General features: G+C 43.2%; 1 long non-coding RNA gene across 2 annotated transcripts; it reads right to left on the bottom strand.

Annotated features, from left to right (window-relative positions):
• Positions 1-6374: 6374 nt before the first annotated feature.
• LOC109551441 (uncharacterized) lies at positions 6375-10909 on the bottom strand. Of its 2 annotated transcripts, XR_012329105.1 has the most exons (3): positions 9568-10447; positions 8781-9161; positions 6375-8321 (listed from the first exon to the last, which is right to left on the bottom strand). It is a non-coding gene; the product is annotated as an uncharacterized lncRNA (long non-coding RNA). The 2 variants fall into 2 exon arrangements; XR_002178220.3 differs by having other exon boundaries at positions 8781-10909.
• Between the last annotated feature and the right edge of the window lie 7880 nt (positions 10910-18789).

Below are 18789 nucleotides of genomic sequence, written 5' to 3' on the forward strand. Positions count from 1 at the left end.
TATTTTTATTTTTATTATTTTACAAATAATCATTTGTATCATTTGTTTAGAGTCTACATATTAGTGAAATCATATGATATTTATCTTTCTCTGTCTGACTTACTTCACTTAGTATGATCATCTCTAGGTCCATCATCTTTTTCACGGCTGAGTAATATTCCATTGTATGCATGTACCACACCTTGTTTATACATTCATCTGTCGGTGGACACTTAGGTTGCTTCCATGTCTTGGATATTGTAAACAGTGCTGCTATGAGCACTGGGGTGCATGTCTTTCTTCAAATTAGACTTTTTGTCTTTTCCAGATATATGCCCACGAGTGGGATTGCTGGATCACATGGTAGCTCTATTTTTCGTTTTTGGAGAAAGCTCTATACTGTTTTCCACAGTGGCTGTGGAAATTTACGTTCCATCCACTCTTTAGTTTTAATTTTGATACGTGTATACATTCTGAGTCTACAAGGAGTCCTTTCTGAATGCCTTCCACCCTCTTCCCTCTCCTAAAAGTCTTCAGAGCGCTGGTTCTCAAGAGGGGTGGCATGAGGTCTCCCTGAGGAAGACCTGGAAATCTGGGGGAGCCGTTTGCTGTGTTCAGAATGATTCAGTACCTGACTGTCATCAGTGGGGAGTGTCCTCTAGACGAGGTACAGCAGGCCCATCACGTGATGTGGAACCACCCACCGCTTACCGCACGACGGCTAATAGGTGGCGCGTCACGTGGTTGTGTAGAAAAACCTTTCAGAATGATCGGAGGCTAGGACCCCACTCGGGTTCTACACGTGAAGCAAATTCTCATACAAATAGAAGACGATGTACTGAGAACACATGTGAGGTTCATAAGGAATAAAAGAGTCAAAGAGGAAAGGTCACATTAAACATTGTTGACAAGAGAGACAAAGGGTTGCCAATATTTAAAACTCTTGAGGTTACTTAAAGGCAATAAAATATTTTTCCCCCACGTAATCCTCCGGGAAACAGATGGACCGTTAGCCAGCTTTCGAAAAGTTCTGCTGGGCATGTGAGCAACCGGTGGCCTGATTCAAATGGACAGGACGTGATGGCCAAAAAATCTTAGGAAGAAACTACAAATCAAAGAGTGTTCTTATCACAGTTAGTGATGAAGTTAAGAGCGTTCTGATGAAGGAGACATTCTTTTTTTTTTTTTTTTTTTTGGGCAGTACGCGGGCCTCTCACTGTTGTGGCCCCTCCCGCCGCAGAGCACAGGCTCCAGACGCGCAGGCTCAGCGGCCATGGCTCACGGACCCAGCCGCTCCGCGGCACGTGGGATCTTCCCGGACCGGGGCATGAACCCGTGTCCCCTGCATCGGCAGGCGGACTCTCAACCACTGCGCCGCCAGGGAAACCCAAGGAGAGATCCGTATACACCACGGAACAAGACAGCTCTCGAAATGAAATTGTTTTCAGATATTTTGTTCGCAATGTGGCATGTTTGTATAAATCTTGATTCAATTACATAGTAAAATTCAAGTAACTTCGTATGCATCTAACTGTCTAGCATCTGCTTATCTATCATTCATATATCTATTTACCTATCTATCCATCAGTCATCTATCTATCCATCTAGGCATCAATCATCTATTCATTTTCTATCTATCATCTATCTATCTATATGTCTATCTATCTATCTATCTACAGTGTCCAATGAGATCCTTCCTAAGCTGTGAAGACAAGAAATCATTTTTGTTCAAGTTACGGGGATTATCATAGGATTTAGCATCATACTTACATTATTTATAAATTATCTTGCTGGTTACTTCTGTCTTTACAAGAGTTAGATGCAGAGAGGCTCAAAAAAAAAAAAGAAAAAATTTGACAGAAGTAAACTTCTCTCTTTTGGATGTTTAAAAACATTTTGGACGTCAATCTTCATGGACGATTTGACAACATCATGTTGATTGGATTCAAAGATCAATTGGATCCTACCGCCGTACTGGGTACTGAATCCATTTGCAGTGAATACAGAACATTAGCTGTATTTGCTTTAGGATGAGCTAACAGCTTGAAAAATAACTTTGAAGCCAAAGCACCACGGAATCAATCTAATCAGAAAGGTTCTGAGACACGTTGAGACCTCTTTCCCCTCTTTGGAGGGAGGACCTGCCCTGTTTGCATAGCTCAGCATTTGGCAGTGCGCCACCGATGGAATCTGAGCGCTCAAGAGCAGACCTGCTTTTGTTTTGGGGAAAAACCCAGGGCGGACATCACAGACGCACGTTGACACGTTTATTTTCCGCAAGCACCTGAGCGCGAGAGTGTGGGGCCGCAAAGGCAGGGGAAGCGGTTGCTTCCTGCTGACCTCGGCATCCCTGCTTCCGCGATCGAGACACGGGAACCTACCTGGATTCTACACGTAGAACCATGCCCGCTTCCAGGGTGAAAACAGTCTCTGCTTTCTTTGACATCTCTTCACCATCTGTGCTTTTTCTTGGCCGCCTGTGGCTATGTCCATCTGATGTTCCGTTGGACTGTCCTACACAAATATTTGTCATCTGTGTTTATTTTCCTACCCCTTGATGATATTTGTGTGTCCATCCCTCCAGTTGTTTGCCTCATGTGTGCACCATCTTATACAAATGGCGTTTTCCCTTCCTATGTCTCTTAAACTCAGATCTATTCAGTAGGAGCTAACGCAAGCACGTGGTTACTTTCACACAAGCTTGGTGAAATCCCGCGCCCAAGCATTTACGCGGACATACCAATGATAACAGAGCTCGTTCACCTTTAATTCTCCTTTATTGTACGTAGACATCGCATATTCCCTTTTTTATTTGCATGCGGTGAGGTTATAGGGACTTCAGTGGAAGGGCAGGAAGGGACTTGCAAGCTACTAATTATGAGAAGGGGCCCCAGAGGACTGAAGGGAAGGGGATCTGAAGAAAGAGGAAACTCTGGGATTCCCATACAAATTCACACACTCGGGACAGACCCAATGAGTCCCCCGGAGCCCCTCAGAAATTTCTGAATCGCTCTCTTGTTTAATTTAGGCAGGATATGACAAGACCCATAACTTTTTGTGTTTTATTTGATTGCCCAAAACTGTAAAATCCATATATGATGCCCAAGAGAGAGGAAAGAATTCTTTCCAATTATGCTACCAAATGAAAACTCAAGGCTTCTCCCGTGTGTGCATAGAACCAGGCAGAACGTTTTGCTTATTAAATGAGGCCCTGCCTCCTTTGATTTTTCTAATAGCTGTGTGTGCACAAGGCGTGTGTCCAAGATTATTTGGGTCTTCCCCACTTGTACGTAGGAAATGCCATCAAGCAGAATGATAAAACATGAATTGTATACTCAAGTGGCCTTGTTCTTGTTTCCTAAATAAGACCACTCACCTTAGGACATTTAACTTCTATGAAACCTCAGCTCCGAGGAGATGTTAAGAGGTCTCAGGACACATGATTGGCTAGGGATAGAGTGAGTGTAAGGTCACTGACCCTAAAAGTCAACAGCAGACTCTAGGGTGTCCTTAAGCAACGATGGAGTGAATGACACAGGGGTTGCAATTCAGAGCCCTCCCTCCCTCATATCCTGCCCGAACTTGGAATCTCTGAGCTACGCTGATGTTAAGACCTAATTCACGAGGATGTTGGAATAATTAAATGAGGTAATGTCAATAAAATGTCGGACACATGGCGGCGGTTCAAGCATTGCTTTGATCAAAGAAAGAAACGTTTCCTTTCCAAGAAAAGAATTTGGTATATTACTTCAAAAATTGATTATCAGCCATGTACTGTAGGATTCCAACTCCATGACATTCTGGGAGAAGCAAAACTAGGGAGACAGTAAAATTATCAGCGGTTGCCAGGGGTTAAGAAGGGAAGAGAGATGAATAGGTGGACCACAGGGGAATTTTAGGGCAGTGAGAATACTCTGACACTGTAATGTCATTACACATCTGTCCAAACCCACAGAATGTACAACACCAAGAGTGAAACTTAAGGTAAACCATGGCCTCTGGGTGATGATGACGTGTCCATGTAGGTTCATCACTCATAAAGAATGTACCATCTGGTGGGGATGTTGATAGTGGGGGAGATGGTGCATGGGTGCTGGGGTGTAAGGGATGTATGGAAAATCTCTGTATCTTCTGCTCAATTTTTAAAAAATTTTTGGTCACACTGCACGCGGCATGTGGGATCCTAGCTCCCCGACCAGGGCTCAAACCCACGCGCCCCTGCATTGGAAGATGGAGTCTTAACCACTGGACCTCCAGGGAAGTCCCTTTTCTGCTCAATTTTTCTGTGGACATAAAACTGCTCTAAAAAGTAAAGTCTACTAACAGTAATAATAATACAGTTTATTATCTGTGAAAACTTTGACGTATATTGGAAAACGTTGTGTTGTACCTGATGCCAAGCGAGGTCCGGGACTCAACACCAGTCATTTTGCATATTTGTTGATTCATTGGACAAACTCGACCTAGGTGTTTATTATGGGATACGAACTCTTCGTGCAAGGCATGCAAGACAGAAAGCCCTAAGGACCTATCCTATAACACAGGGAACTCTGCTCAGTGCTATGCAACAACCTAAATCGGAAAGGAATCTGAAACAGCATAGATGCGTGTCTATGTATAACTGAGTCACTTTGCTGTACCCCTGAAACTAACACAGCTTTGTAAATCAACTATACTCCAATATAAAACAAAAAGTTAGAAAAAGAAAGTCCTCCATGCTTTCCTACATCTATGTGTAAAACAAACTCTAAATAAAATCACATATATTTTTAAAAGCAGCTTAACTTTTTGACTGTATGACTTTTTTTCCTCACCGTAACTGGTTCGATGACGCAATTCTGCTTCACCGGAAGGGATTTCTGTGTTCGACGGGCTTAGCATATTCAAATGTGTTCACTTCAATCTGATTGACTTGTGAATGAATGATGCTACTAAATACCATGTCGGTTACTCATGGGATATTCTATGAATTTCCCTGTGGGTCCCTGTGAGGCATAAAGAACAGGGGCCCATCTAGAGCTGAGTCAGGGGGACTGCCTGGCCGAGGGCTGAGGTCACGCAGGACAGAGAAACAGACAGGACAGTTGCTACGGTAGCTGAAACCCAGTCCCATTGCCCTCCCTCCACCGTAAGGCAGCTTCTGCATTTACTTTTACGGTCCCATCGTAAGTGCCGCTATTCCTGGTGTAAATATGCACCTCGCTGCAGAGAACGGCCAGGTGTGAGGGCTCTGGGTGTGAAAAGTCTGAGACTACCCCTTGCGCCTGAGAAAGCGGATGGCCAGCAGACGCGGGGGTATGTGGAAAGCTTAGGTTCAGTAGACTTATTCTGTCCTTTATCTTGTTGGTCAGACCTTTTGTGCTATCTATTTATATCTATCTATCTATCTATCATCTATCTATCTATCCATCTTCTAATATCATTAAGTGATTTGTCATCTACCTATTGTCCATCTTCTAGCTACCTATCGTCCATCTATCTATCTATCTACCTATCTGTCATCTCTGTATCTCCCATCTATTTACCTATTCATACATCCATTCTTCCATCCCACTTGTCCAGCCATTTATCTATCATATGTATCTGTCTATCTGTCATCTATCTCTATCTATCTATGTCTATCCCTATCTCTATCTATCTATCTATCTATCGCCCTCTATCTATGTCTCATCTAACTATTTATCTGTAGAAATTCATCACATTTCCAAGTGACCACATGGACACAAACATGAAAAATCTAATAGCCACTGCATTTCCGAGAGAATGTGCTGTGTAGGATACTTTTGCAAAGAGTTCACATTCTCTTCCCTTCAGGAAGTGATCAGAGCCCTTCAGCACGGAAGGCAGCTAAGCTGTGATTCCGTTTAGACTCAATAAACAATTCCACGTAACTCTGCAAAAACAGCGAGTGAGTCTAGATTTCATGCACAACGTCACAAGATCTGGGATATGCATTAACCAGAGGCAATGATTAACTTAACATTTGTCTGATATAAATAAAATTTGCCATAGACCTTTTAAAAACATCTAGCTGTCGTTTCATCATCAAATTTTAAAATGACTCTCCCCTGCTTTTGGTAAAGGTCATGGACATCTTATGGTTCATGGTATATCCATCTGTTCAGAGTTTTTCCAACATTTTAGCAATTTCCGTTAATATTTCAGCTCTACAGCTGATGATTACAGAACTGCAGAGTTTAGACTCTGAGTTGATCCCGTTGTTTCAAAAGCACCAGTTGGGCTTATACTATTTGAAATGGAAGAATTTTTTTCATTGGAGTGGAATTTCCGCTTGGTTTTTGAAAATCTGCTCTGATCCATGATGTGAGAGATAATATACATCCTCTAGAATTGGAGTTGGGTGTATACCAAGCGTTGGCAAACCCAGACAGGCATGATGACCAAGAGTGTTTATTTAATTTTACCAATAACCTGTATTGATAGACACACTTTTTATACACAGAATCCCACATGGACGTGTAAAGCGTGGGTCCCTATGGCTTTCCTGTGCTCTTATACTGCATAGATCAATCAGATTAACATAGGCTATAAGAGGAATTTCAAAGAACCATTGCAGAGTCACCTTGAACTAAGATAGCACTTTTATATTTCCAGCCACGCTTTTCCTGCCAGTATCAAGCAGTTTACTCCAAATCTTAGGATTCTTTCCTTTACCAAAAAAAAAAAAAATGCACTTTACTTTCCTTTATCTCTGAACCAGCAAGCTTTGTTTTTAATGAAAGGAAATCTTGAAAATTACTCTCTGTTCGTTTTCCTAGCCATGTCTACCGAGCTACGTTTTCCATTGACGTGGATGTCGACGTGGAATTCTGTTCGCTTTCTCTCTTGGAAATTACATTTCTGTTGCTGTTTCTGAAGCACGAAAGGTGTCTGGTGAGCCATCAGGAGGTAGTGAGATTTTTAATGACTTTTAAGGTTTCCCTTCACTGCATCCAAGACTCAAATCAAACAGGGAACAGTCGATTCCTTGCTGTTTATTGTAAAGATTCATTAAGCAAATCTAGGGAAATTTTATTGTGCTAACATACCAAGAGGTATGTCAGGAATAACATTATTATTATTGCTGCCTGTTCAACCTTTAAAAACACACAGAAACCCACCTTAATCCACTGGCCGCCAGGCAAATACCTAATATGGAAACTGCAGTGGTTTGAATGGTGACTCCTAAAAAAATACGTCCAGGTTCTAAGCCCAGAACTTTTGAAAGTGACTTTATTTGGAAAAAAGAGTTTTGCAGATGGAATAAAGTGAAGGATTTTGAAATGAGGTCATCTAGAGGAGGGTGGCCCTACGTCCAATGACAGGGTCCTTCTAAGAGACAGAAGAGGAGAGACACAGGCACAGAGGAGAAGCCCCAGGAAGACGGAGGAAGAGACAGGAGGGGTGCAGCCATGAGCCCAGGGATGCCTGGAGCCCCCAGAAGCTGGAAGAGCCGGGAAGGACCCTCCCCTGGAGCCTCTGGAGGGAGCATGGCCCTGGGACACCTTGACCTCAGACGTCTGGTCCCCAGGATGGGGGAGGATGGATGCCTGTGGTTTTAAGCTCACGGTTTGTGGCCATTTTGTTACAGCCGCCCCAGGAAATTCATACAAACACTTTCTTGGAACTCCTGCCTTTTAAGTTTTTAGCTACACCCGTCTCCTTGGTCCCTTGACGCAGAAACCTCTCCTGGAAAAGAGGAAGATGCTGTGTGGCCGTTTTGAAGTGATACTGTGTATGTCTGGGTTTCATTGGCACTTTCCCTAAACCCTTCCAGCTCTGGTGCCAGGGGCCAGATTGAAGGTTTTATCATCTCTTACTTTCCTGATTACAATGCCTTTCTCATTGGCATCTCCTCAAGACCCACTCTTGTTTAGTCCAAAACCCACTTGACAGCCAGGAGGGTGTAACTATATGTCCGTCCACCTTGCATCCTATGGAAACTCACTTCTCCCAGCGTTCATTAGGTAGGAACTGTTCAAGTCCTCAGCACACTCTCCTAAGTGTTTGTTGAATGAATATATAAAACAGGTGAAAGATCGGCTTCCGAGCTGCCTTGAATTCATGAGCTAAAATAATGACATCAAAACAGATGTGGTCATAAGTCGTGTAAATAAGAATTCTTTCATCCTCTTGAGCGCTGGAATCACGCATAAGAAATGGTTCTCTGCCTCTGGTTACTTTCTACTCCTCTGGAATCTCAATTCCATGCGATGAAGTTGGGTTTGGAGGTCGTTGTCTGTTTTGAATTGTATTTACTTGCCTCTTTCACAAGGGTTTTTTTCTGGTAGCACTAACAGGACCTCTTTATCATGAATATCGTGGCAAGTTCTTTGAAGTACCTGAAAAAGAAAAAAAATGTCATATTGCCAATCGGAAAAAAAAAAAAAAAGAGGTGTGGTCATATTCTAAGAGTTGAAATGTAGAAACAGCTTCTGATTTTTTCTCCTAAAATGCCACCAGGAACCACCACTTCACGACCCTCCTAGAAAAGTATTTTATCTAAGATCGCCGTAATGCTCAGTTCCATGTCACAATGCCATCTCACGATCTAGCTACGGACACAGCTCTGCTAAGGTAACAAAAACTGCTCTACAGAAATGCTTTTATGAGATTTTGTCCATAGCACAGTAGCACTAAGGAAGGAGTCCTTTGGGCAACATATTTGGCTACCGTGACTATATTAGTTTACCCCACATATTAAATATTCTTAATTAAATTGGCAATGATTTTCTGGGGGAAAAAAAGAGAGATGGTCAGTCCCTGATTTCACCTGGTCACGCATCAGTCCCTTTACCTACCTAAAGTTAGGTAATAACTTTATCGGCACAGACGGCAAATGACGTTGAATTTACTCTGTTCTTAAAAGGAGCATCGGTTGGCGTTCTTGGGGCCTCAGAGGAGAAATGAAGAGTGAACTTGTTGAATTCATGTCCTCAGAAGGCAAGAGCCAGTTTGAACTACCACAGGACATGATCAAGGAAACCAACAGGGGTGGCTGGAACCAGTCTCCCCAACAGCTTCTTTCTCATCTCCAGACCAACGGGGTCCTCACATCCAGCCTTCCCTTGGCATTTCCACTTGGGTCTCTTGGTGAGAGCATCTCGAACTCAGAGCCTGCCGTGTGTAGGTTTTTCCCTCGAGCACCATCTTTGCAAATGGCGCCAGCATCCCTCCAGTGGCTCAAACAAGAAAACAAGAAGTCATCAGTGATAAGTATCCTGTCCGTTCTTCTGCACCCCAGCCCACAATCAATGACCAGCAAGTCTGGTTACTCCCATTGCCAATATGGGTCTCAAATATATGGGAGACTGCCTCCACCCACACCAGTTGGCTTCCTCAGTCATGGCGTTCTTTGGCATTTCCTGTGCCGTTACTCCGGGCAGGTCTACCATCCTCGCCCACATAGCCTACTGTTGCCAGCATGTCCCCTACAGTCCCCGATTTACTGGGTATTACTTCCCACCACCCATTCTCTGCATCTCCCCACATGGCAGCTAGAATGAGTGTCAGGAAAGCCATGCTTTCCTTATAACCCACCAAGGTCTTCCCTTCCCACTTAGAACATCCTATAAGCAAGCTGCTTACCGTAATCTTCGGGACCTCCACCATCATTCTCCCATTTTACAAAGACCAGCACAGGGTTGCTGGATGCCACACCGCTTTGGCCATAAACCCCAGTTCCTCGTCTTTTCCTCCACTCCCGGCTCTTTGCAATGCTGGTTCTGTTCCATCTCTCAGTGCTCAGCTAAAATAAAGTTCTTACCTTAACCATGAAAAGTCTAGGAGCAGGTCTGTGCTTGTCCAGCCCCACCTAAAATTTCAGAGATGCTTTTGATAAGGACCGAAGCTTGTCCAAGACGGCCACGTTTCACATTCCAGGAGAGATTCAGCGGGCTGACACCCGCCAGCAGGGAAATGGAAAATGTCCATTGCTCCATCCAGAGGCGGCTGGACTACTACTAAGTGCTCAATTAACGGTCTCCAGCGACGGGATGAATGAGTCAAATACATTGTCATCCATATATTATTACTCAGAAGAATCCAGATATTGAGTCACGCACTTCGATTATTCCCTCTGTCTGTTCTTCTGTAACTTTTGCTTTCTGCTCTTCCTATCGGAACATTTACATCATACAGCCTATCCCACCAAAGTTATTACCGGTTTGAGAGGCATCTATAAATTATATTCTTTAAGATACACAAGGCAGGTGGGGGTGAACTTCTTGATCCAATTGAAGGTGAAAAGTTGCAAAGCGTGTCTCTCCCTTGCAAATTCCTTTTTTAGGAATGAAGTTTAAACTGACTCGTCATGGTCAGCTGCGTGACCCCAGCAAGCCCCTGGTAGTCCCAGAATCCATGTCAGGATCCATAAAAAGAAAAAAAAAAAAAAAACCTTATGCTACCTTTATAGAAATGAAAGAAATGTATACATTTAAAAAAGTTGTTTCAGGATTTTGAGTCAGACAAGTTCGCAGCTATATGAGTGTGCCCCCTAGTGGTTAAATAATCTAATGATTAAAAACACCTATTGGGCTTCCCTGGTGGCGCAGTGGTTGAGAGTCCGCCTGCCGATGCAGGGAACGCGGGGTCGTGCCCAGGTCCGCGAGGATCCCACGTGTCGCGGAGCGGCTGGGCCCGTGAGCCATGGCCGCTGAGCCTGCGCGTCCGGAGTCTGTGCTCCGCAACGGGAGAGGCCACAGCAGTGAGAGGCCTGCGTACCGCAAAAAATAAATAAATTAAAAAAAATAAAAACAAAAAAGACTCCCAAGGACTGCCTGGGAACGTTGCTAGAATATTTAGCCCTCTGTTCATTTCATGTAAAAAATAAAGTATAAACAAGGAGGTGAAGGGGCTGGTGTGTAGTCAGGTGCGTTCACAGGTATGTACTCGGAGGGGGCTTGAGAATGAGGCCGAATGGAAGGCTTGCTTTTTCTGCAACTTTTTATTCAACATGTGACCAGAGGAACTAGAAAGGAAGAGAGAAACAATCAGAGTCCCATTCACTCTACGATGTGGTCTTAATAGAAGCTTATATAACCTGTTTCCTTCACGCATCAAACAAGAGGTGAGCCGGTCTCAGAAGAGCTTTCTTAGGCTAAACTTCTAAGATTCTGTTCCACCACATCCTAAATTCAAAAGGCATCTTCTCCTAAGGTGATAAAATAAGGATGTGCTGGAACCCCTAGGACAAGAAGCAGCAGAGAAATGCTTCCACCTTTTGTGAACGTATCTTTTTGTCAATGGATCGTTTCCAAGATGGTCGCCCAGGATCTGTTAGGATAGACACATAGATAGCTATAGATAGACGTAGATGATAGATAATAGATATGATAGAAAGATATGATAGATAGATAGACATATAGCTAGATAGACATAGATGATGATAGACAGACATGTAGATAGATAATAGATAGATAGACATATAGAAAGATAGACATAGATGATAGATAGATAGATAGATGATTGATAGATAGATAATAGATAGATAGATACACAAATGTAGATTTTAATGATGGGGGATGCAATGAGTATGAATGAACGTGCGTGTGGATGGGTATCTGGCTGGATGGAAACTCTTGGGTCTCCCACTGGAGTTCGTTGAAGTAAGGGATTTATGCACTAAAACTTGCCACACCTGGAACCGTGGACTCTAGGAGACTCTGACAACCCCAGGATTCATCCCAACGTCCTGGAAATTTCTCCTCTGGCACCCCCATGATTCCAGTCTTTCCCAGGTAGTCCCTTTTCTTTCTGTACTTCGTTATTCTCTTCCTATATGTCACATGCAGGTGTCCTTTGGGGTCTAGGATCACCAGGATGGCCAGTCATATTGGTATTTCACATGAAGAACAAATAATTGTTTAGTATAGGTACATCCCCAATATCGCATGAGTCATTACTTGTACCAAAAATGTATTCACTGATTATTCAAAATTCAAATGTCAATGGGCATGTCACTCTGAATCAGATCCTCAGACCTCAATTCTGGGGCGGTGGGGAAGGGGAAAAACAAGATTCAGTACAAAATCAAAGAAGGAACCAATTTTGCCAACACCTTGATCTTGGACCTCTAGTCTCCAAAACTGTGAAAAAATTAAGTTTTGTTATTTAACCCCTTCTCCCCCTGTCGGTGGTCCTTGGTTACGGTAGCCTTAGCAATCTAATACATTGTATGATCCCATTCACATAAAATTTCCAGAATGGGCAAATTCATAGAAACAGAAAGGAGATGAGTGGCTGGGAGGAGGAAAAAAGAGGGAGTGACTCTTAATGGGTCCAGGGTTGCCTTTTGGGGATGATGAAAATGTTTTGGAACTAGACAGAGGTGTTGGTTGTAAAACATGAATTTACTCGAAGCCTCTGCATTGCAGCTTTAAATTGGTTAAAAAGATGAATTTTGCGTCCTGTGTATTTTAGCGCAGAAATAAAAACAGCAACAAGTACAGACTCAGGTGACCGGGATCCCACATGCTCTCTTGATGCTTTGCACCTTTCATAGGGCCCCCTCTGCTGTTCTCAGCGGAAACTGCTCCCCGCAAGCCGCCCTCCTCAAGGCAGAGATGCGGCTGGCAGAGCACCACAGCTACAAGCTACAGGCGGGGCCGTTTCTTTCTTTCCTCCTCTCTTTCTTTTTCCTTCTTCCTTTCTTTCCTCCTTCTTTCTTTCTTTCTTCCCCCTTCCTTCCTTCCTCTCTCTCTTTCTTTCTTTCTATCTTTCTTTCCTTCTTCCTTTCTTTCTTTCTTTCCTCCTTCTTTCTTTCTTTCTTCCCCCCTTCCTTCCTTCCTCTCTCTCTTTCTTTCTTTCTATCTTTCTTTCCTTCTTCCTTTCTTTCTTTCTTTCCTCCTTCTTTCTTTCTTTCTTCCCCCTTCCTTCCTTCCTCTCTCTCTTTCTTTCTTTCTATCTTTCTTTCCTTCTTCCTTTCTTTCTTTCTTTCCTCCTTCTTTCTTTCTTTCTTCCCCCCTTCCTTCCTTCCTCTCTCTCTTTCTTTCTTTCTATCTTTCTTTCCTTCTTCCTTTCTTTCTTTCTTTCCTCCTTCTTTCTTTCTTTCTTCCCCCCTTCCTTCCTTCCTCTCTCTCTTTCTTTCTTTCTATCTTTCTTTCCTTCTTCCTTTCTTTCTTTCTTTCCTCCTTCTTTCTTCCCCCCTTCCTTCCTTCCTCTCTCTCTTTCTTTCTTTCTATCTTTCTTTCCTTCTTCCTTTCTTTCTTTCTTTCCTCCTTCTTTCTTTCTTTCTTCCCCCCCTCCTTCCTCTCTCTCTCTCTCTCTCTCTCTTTCTATCTTTCTTTCTTGGAGGTTTCTTTACATCCCTGAGTTATTACCGTAGCAGCGTAAGTCTCCCACCCCGAGGTCGTCCGCCATCAAGAGGACAATGTTGGGTCTGGATTTCCTCGTCACGAACATTCCGTGAAGCCTCCCAGACAAACGGTTCACAGGGCTTCCTCATCCCCAAGGCATTCCTACAACAAGGATCCCTGTGGGTCCTCAAAACACTTTACCTGGCTTGCCTCCGAGGGTTGATGTTAGTGGTCCTGTTTTACGGGACAGGGACTTGGGGAATCCCACAGTTTAAAAGACTTTCACAAGGCTGGTAAATTGAAGACCCGGGATGCCGTATGAGGTCTCTGACTCAATCGTGTGTGTGTGTGTGTGTGTGTGTGTGTGTGTGTGTGTGTGTGCGATCCCCAGGGCCATCTTCTAGTCTTTGACCTCCAGTGGGGCGCTACAATGTAGCATCTCTAGAGGCTGACAGCCCGGGAGTGACTGGTGAAGCCCACACCCCAGCCTTTGACCCGTGGTCCATTCTCTCCGCCCCACGACTCCCGGTCAAGACTTGTGCTTTAGGTTTGGTCCCCATTCTATATATCCTAGTTTGCATCTGCTAACCCCACACTCCCACTCCATCCCTCCCCCACCCCCTCCCCCTAGGCAACCACAAGTCTGTTCTCTGTGTGTGTTTCTGTTTTGTAGGTAAGTTTATTTGCGTCATATTTTAGATTCCATATGTAAGTGACATCATATGGTATTTGTCTTTCTCTGTCTGACTTACTTCGTTCAGTGTGATCATGTCTAGGTCCATCCATGTTGCTGCAAATTGAAAAGCCATATTTTTTCATCTTCCCAACCCCACCGCTTAACATAGGACATGGCATTTCAGTAAATGCACACGCAAGGAATCAAGAGATTCCCAAGAGCTCGGGGAGAGAGGCAAGAACCGCTTTTTTAAAATTCACCAGTCATTGCTGTTCCCACCCAAATTTGATAAGTGCCTCTCCAGTCCACATGGGTAAGAGTCACAACCGGCGGTCTTAGCCGCCAGTGGAAAGTTCTTTCTAACCGGCAAGGAATAAAAGTTATTTGTGAAATAGAAAGAAATAAAAGTTATCTTCATGATACAAGGGAGCTCCTATTGCCTCAAAATTTTGTACTTAACAATTCCAGATTTTAAGAAATATCAAGAAGGCCCTTTCTACCAAAAGCTGCTTCACTTCCGCCTGTACTCCCACCCCATCCCCCGTAGCCTCCTATATTTTTTTCAAATTTTAACATAGAATTTTATGAAACATAGGTAAGTAATGCATGAGGCTGACACATCATACACAAATACGATTTTACAAACTAGCGTTATTTTTTAGCTCTCTTTAAACAGGCGGCCAAAGTCACCTACTTCATTCGAAGCACCCCCCAAAAAACTATTACATAAGACTGTGTTATTCATGGTTTGCAGCTAAGAAAGACGAGGAAACACATTAGCCAACACAAGAATTACATCCGCGAATGGGTGAAAGGCTGGTGTACAGAACACTTGTGCAAATGTGCTTGTCCTATATTCCATCAGAGAGAGAGGGAGGGTCACAAACCCGCAGTATTTTGGATGGTGGAGTGGACCTTCCAGACAAGGGGAAAAGCTTGTAACTATGCGAGGTGTTGGATGTGTCAACAAACCTCGATATGGTCACCACGTTGCCATGTTTACAGATAACAAATTATCACCCCGCACAGCTTCAACTTACACAGTGTTATACGTCCGTTCTGTCTCAATGCAGCTGGAAAAACGTTTTAAAAATATTCCAGATTTTAATGTTTTCGTCTTTAGTGGTTAACTCCCAATGACTCAGAAATTGCAACATGGATCAGTCGTGGATATCTCAGTGGGGACTTATATGGAGGTTCCTGTGAATGGGACCTTATTTGGAAATAGGGTCTCTGCAGACGTGATGAAGTGATGGATGGGAGATGACGTCCTCCTGGATGAAGGTGGCCCTACATCCAATGACAGGGTCCTTCTAAGACACAGAAGAGGAGAGACCCAGACACAGAGGAGAAGCCACGTGAAGATGGAGGCAGAGACGGGAGGGAGGCGGCCACAAGCCCAGGGATGCCTGGAGCCCCCGGAAGCTGGAAGAGGCAGGAAGGACCCTTCCCTGGAGCCTCTGGAGGGAGCGCGGCCCTGGGACACCTTGACCTCAGACGTCTGGTCTCGGGGATGGGGGAGGATGGATTCCTATTGTTGCCAGCCCCCAAATTTGGGGTTATTTGTTACAGCCGCCCCAGGAAACAAATACAAGTAATTAAGAAAAAAGTCTATGTGACAAGAGATAAACACAGCAAAGCAAAAATGGCATGTTCAAAGAAGGAGACATCTACAATAATATCTATGAAAAAAATTAGAAAGGGAGCAAAGTACAACAGAAAAGTAAGACATAGGGTGTCAACAGGCAATTCATAGAAGACACACAAAAGATCAATAAGTACATAAATATATGCTTAGCTTCCTCAGCAACGAGAAAACAAGTCAATTTTAAGAATCATAAGGTAGTATGCCTCACTATCAAATCACCAATATTTTTTCAAGTTTGATAAGTATGCGGTTTTCACAAGGATTCAAAGAACGTTACCTCCCACCCCCCCCACCCCCACCCCCCCCACCCCCCCGGCACTGATGAAAGTTTTTATGAGCGTAAGTTGCCACTAAATATTTTTTAAAATTTTTTTAATGATGGTGAGCTGAAACTGAGCATTTGTACCTTTCACCTTGGAGAAACAGACAGTTAACAAGCAGGCATAAGGAGGTTAATTGCAACACTATTTTTGTATTGAGTCAAACTGAAATCACCTGAAATGTGCATTGTGAAGACGAAAGGCTACATAAATTGGAATGCATTCATTCTTAGAGAACTCCATGTAACTTCCTTCAAAATAAGAAGGGTGTACTCCTGATCTCCTGGGTCTCTTTGATGGTAAAGCTGTGTAATTCTATAAGCATTTCCCAATCGTAGCTGAACTGAAAAGAGTAATTACTTTTACCGGACGTTTCATCCAAGGATATAGCAATGTCACCGGCATGGTCTCTCCCTAAGCTTTTCCACTTCTCCATGAGGCGGGACAGTAATCACATCCTTGATCCCATTTTCCACTGATGAAATGGGCTACAGGAGCAGGGTGCAACTCAAGGTCAAACTAATAAATTTAAACACAGCCCTCCACGAATTAAAATGTTGCCTCCTAATTTATCCCTAAATTAGGAGTTAGGGATTAACATATACACATTACTATGTATAAAATAGATAAGCAACAAGGTCCTATCGCACAGGGAACTCTACTCAATAATTTGTAATAATCTATAAAGGAAAAGAATCTGGAAAAGAATATATATATAAAGAGTATGTATACATCTGAATCGCTGTGCTGTACACCTGAAACTAACACGATACTGTAAATCAAATATACTTTAATTTTTAGAAATTCCCTCTATTAATACTCACGAACTAAAATATTTGTACTTAACAATTCCACCCATCTCGGAAGTGCCTGTATTCTTCCAATGAAAGAGAAGCACCTTCCCTCCTTCCCTAACACACCTGGAAAATGTGTAATTATCTACCAAACCCACAGTCGACCTGCAAAGTGGACCCCTAAAAATGGCTTGATGCCCAGTGGGATCCCCACGATATCCTGATGGGAACAGGTGGTGAGGCTAAGCCAGAATTACATGATTCCGGGCACGATTCAGCCAAACTCAACAGTTTCTACCAAAGCGGAGAAGAACAATTGACGCTACTTTCCATTTTAGCCTCTGCATCCTCTGTTTCCGCTCTGTGCTCAGGACCAAAGCTTGGAGGTGGGCGAGAGTCAATTTGGATAAACCAAACTCCCCGGTGATGTATAAAGAGCTAAAAGTTCATGTGTGGATGTGACATGAAGGGAACAGGCACACCTGGAGAGTCAGGTAATGTCCTAGACCATTGTTTCTCCATCTCAACACTACTGGCATGTGGGGCTGGATGAGTCTCTGATGCGGGGCGTGCTGGGCCCTGTGGGGTACAGAGCAGCTTCCCTGGTCTCCACCCACCAGGTGCCAGGAGCAGCTCCAAAATTGTGATAATAAAAAATGTCCCTAGGTATCACCAAGTGTCTGTAGGGAAGTAGAACTGTCTCTGGTTGCAAATCACTGCCATAGATAGAGAGACATAAATAGTTAGATGAGAGATAGATAGATAGTTAGATAGAGAGATAGAGACATAGATGTGATGGATGGATGGATAGAGAGAGAGACAGATAGGTAGATAGAGGTGATGGATGGCTGGATAGATAGACAGATGATAGATAGTTGATAGATAAGTAATAGCTGATAAATAAATAGATGATTATAGATGATAGATACATACTCAGTAGATGATAGATAATAGAAAGAAAGGGAGGGAGGGAGGGAGGAAGGAAAGAAGGAAAGAAGAAAAAAAGAACTAAAATAAAAATAGATATTAGATGGTTGATAGATAATAAATAGATGATTGATACATAGATAGAAAGACATATAGACAGACGGGGTCTCCATGCTCGGTCAGGGTGTCTCAGCCTCAGCACGACTGACATCTGGGGCTGGATGACCCTCTGATGCGGGGCGTGCTGGGCACTGGGGCTGTGGAGCAGCTTCTCTGGTCTCCACCCACCACGTGCCAGCAGCCCCCTTCCACCCCCAATAGTGACACAGCCGTAAATGTCCCCATTTACTATTATCTTTTTGGGTAACATGAATGACGCAAGATTCTGACTTTCGCATTCAAAGGGTTATTGATTCAGAATAGAAGCTCTGTGATTCTATTCTTTTTTTCTAATTTAAATACATTAATAATGAAAAGTGAGGAGGCAGTTTCCTCGTTGCTTTATTTTACTAATTCCCCACCGGAAGGAATTTAACAGATTGGATGATGTCTTTACCATACGGTTCCCCAATTATACAAGGGATTTCTAAAGAGATTCACATAAATTCCGAAGGTCCTCCAAACCACCTGCTATTCGATGACCCTTGAATCATTAGTATTATAAAGCATTAAAGAGAATACTCAACAAAATGGAAAATTTTAAATACATCTGTTACTAAAAACATTCTTTTTTTCCCTAACAATTAAGATAAATTCAGTTTTTGCATCGGCTGAGACAGACCCAATCCCTCTACATTTGCTCTTCACTAAGAAAAATTCTACTAATAAAAACTTAAATTAGAGCCATTACGAGGTAAATGTGACCTAAGAAAATCCTTGTCTCTGGCAAATTGTTAGGCTCTGTGTCAACCAAAGATTTTTAATACTTAGAGTTAATTTATTCATTGCAATGATATGAGCTGCACATCTCCCTTCGAGAATTACAATAGATACCCTCTCAAAAAAAAATAATAAAAGGCTAATTCTGAAGTTCACAAAAGTAACAGGTTCCCTTGCTTGCTGGGAACAAGGGGGGGCAAACTTGTTCCTTATATGAGGTGAGGGTAGGGGTGTGTCCAGGGGTCGGGCTGGAGGGGAGGCTTGGGTGGTC

The sequence above is a fragment of the Tursiops truncatus genome, chromosome X (assembly GCF_011762595.2).
Source record: "Tursiops truncatus isolate mTurTru1 chromosome X, mTurTru1.mat.Y, whole genome shotgun sequence".
Taxonomy (NCBI): Eukaryota; Metazoa; Chordata; class Mammalia; order Artiodactyla; family Delphinidae; genus Tursiops; species Tursiops truncatus.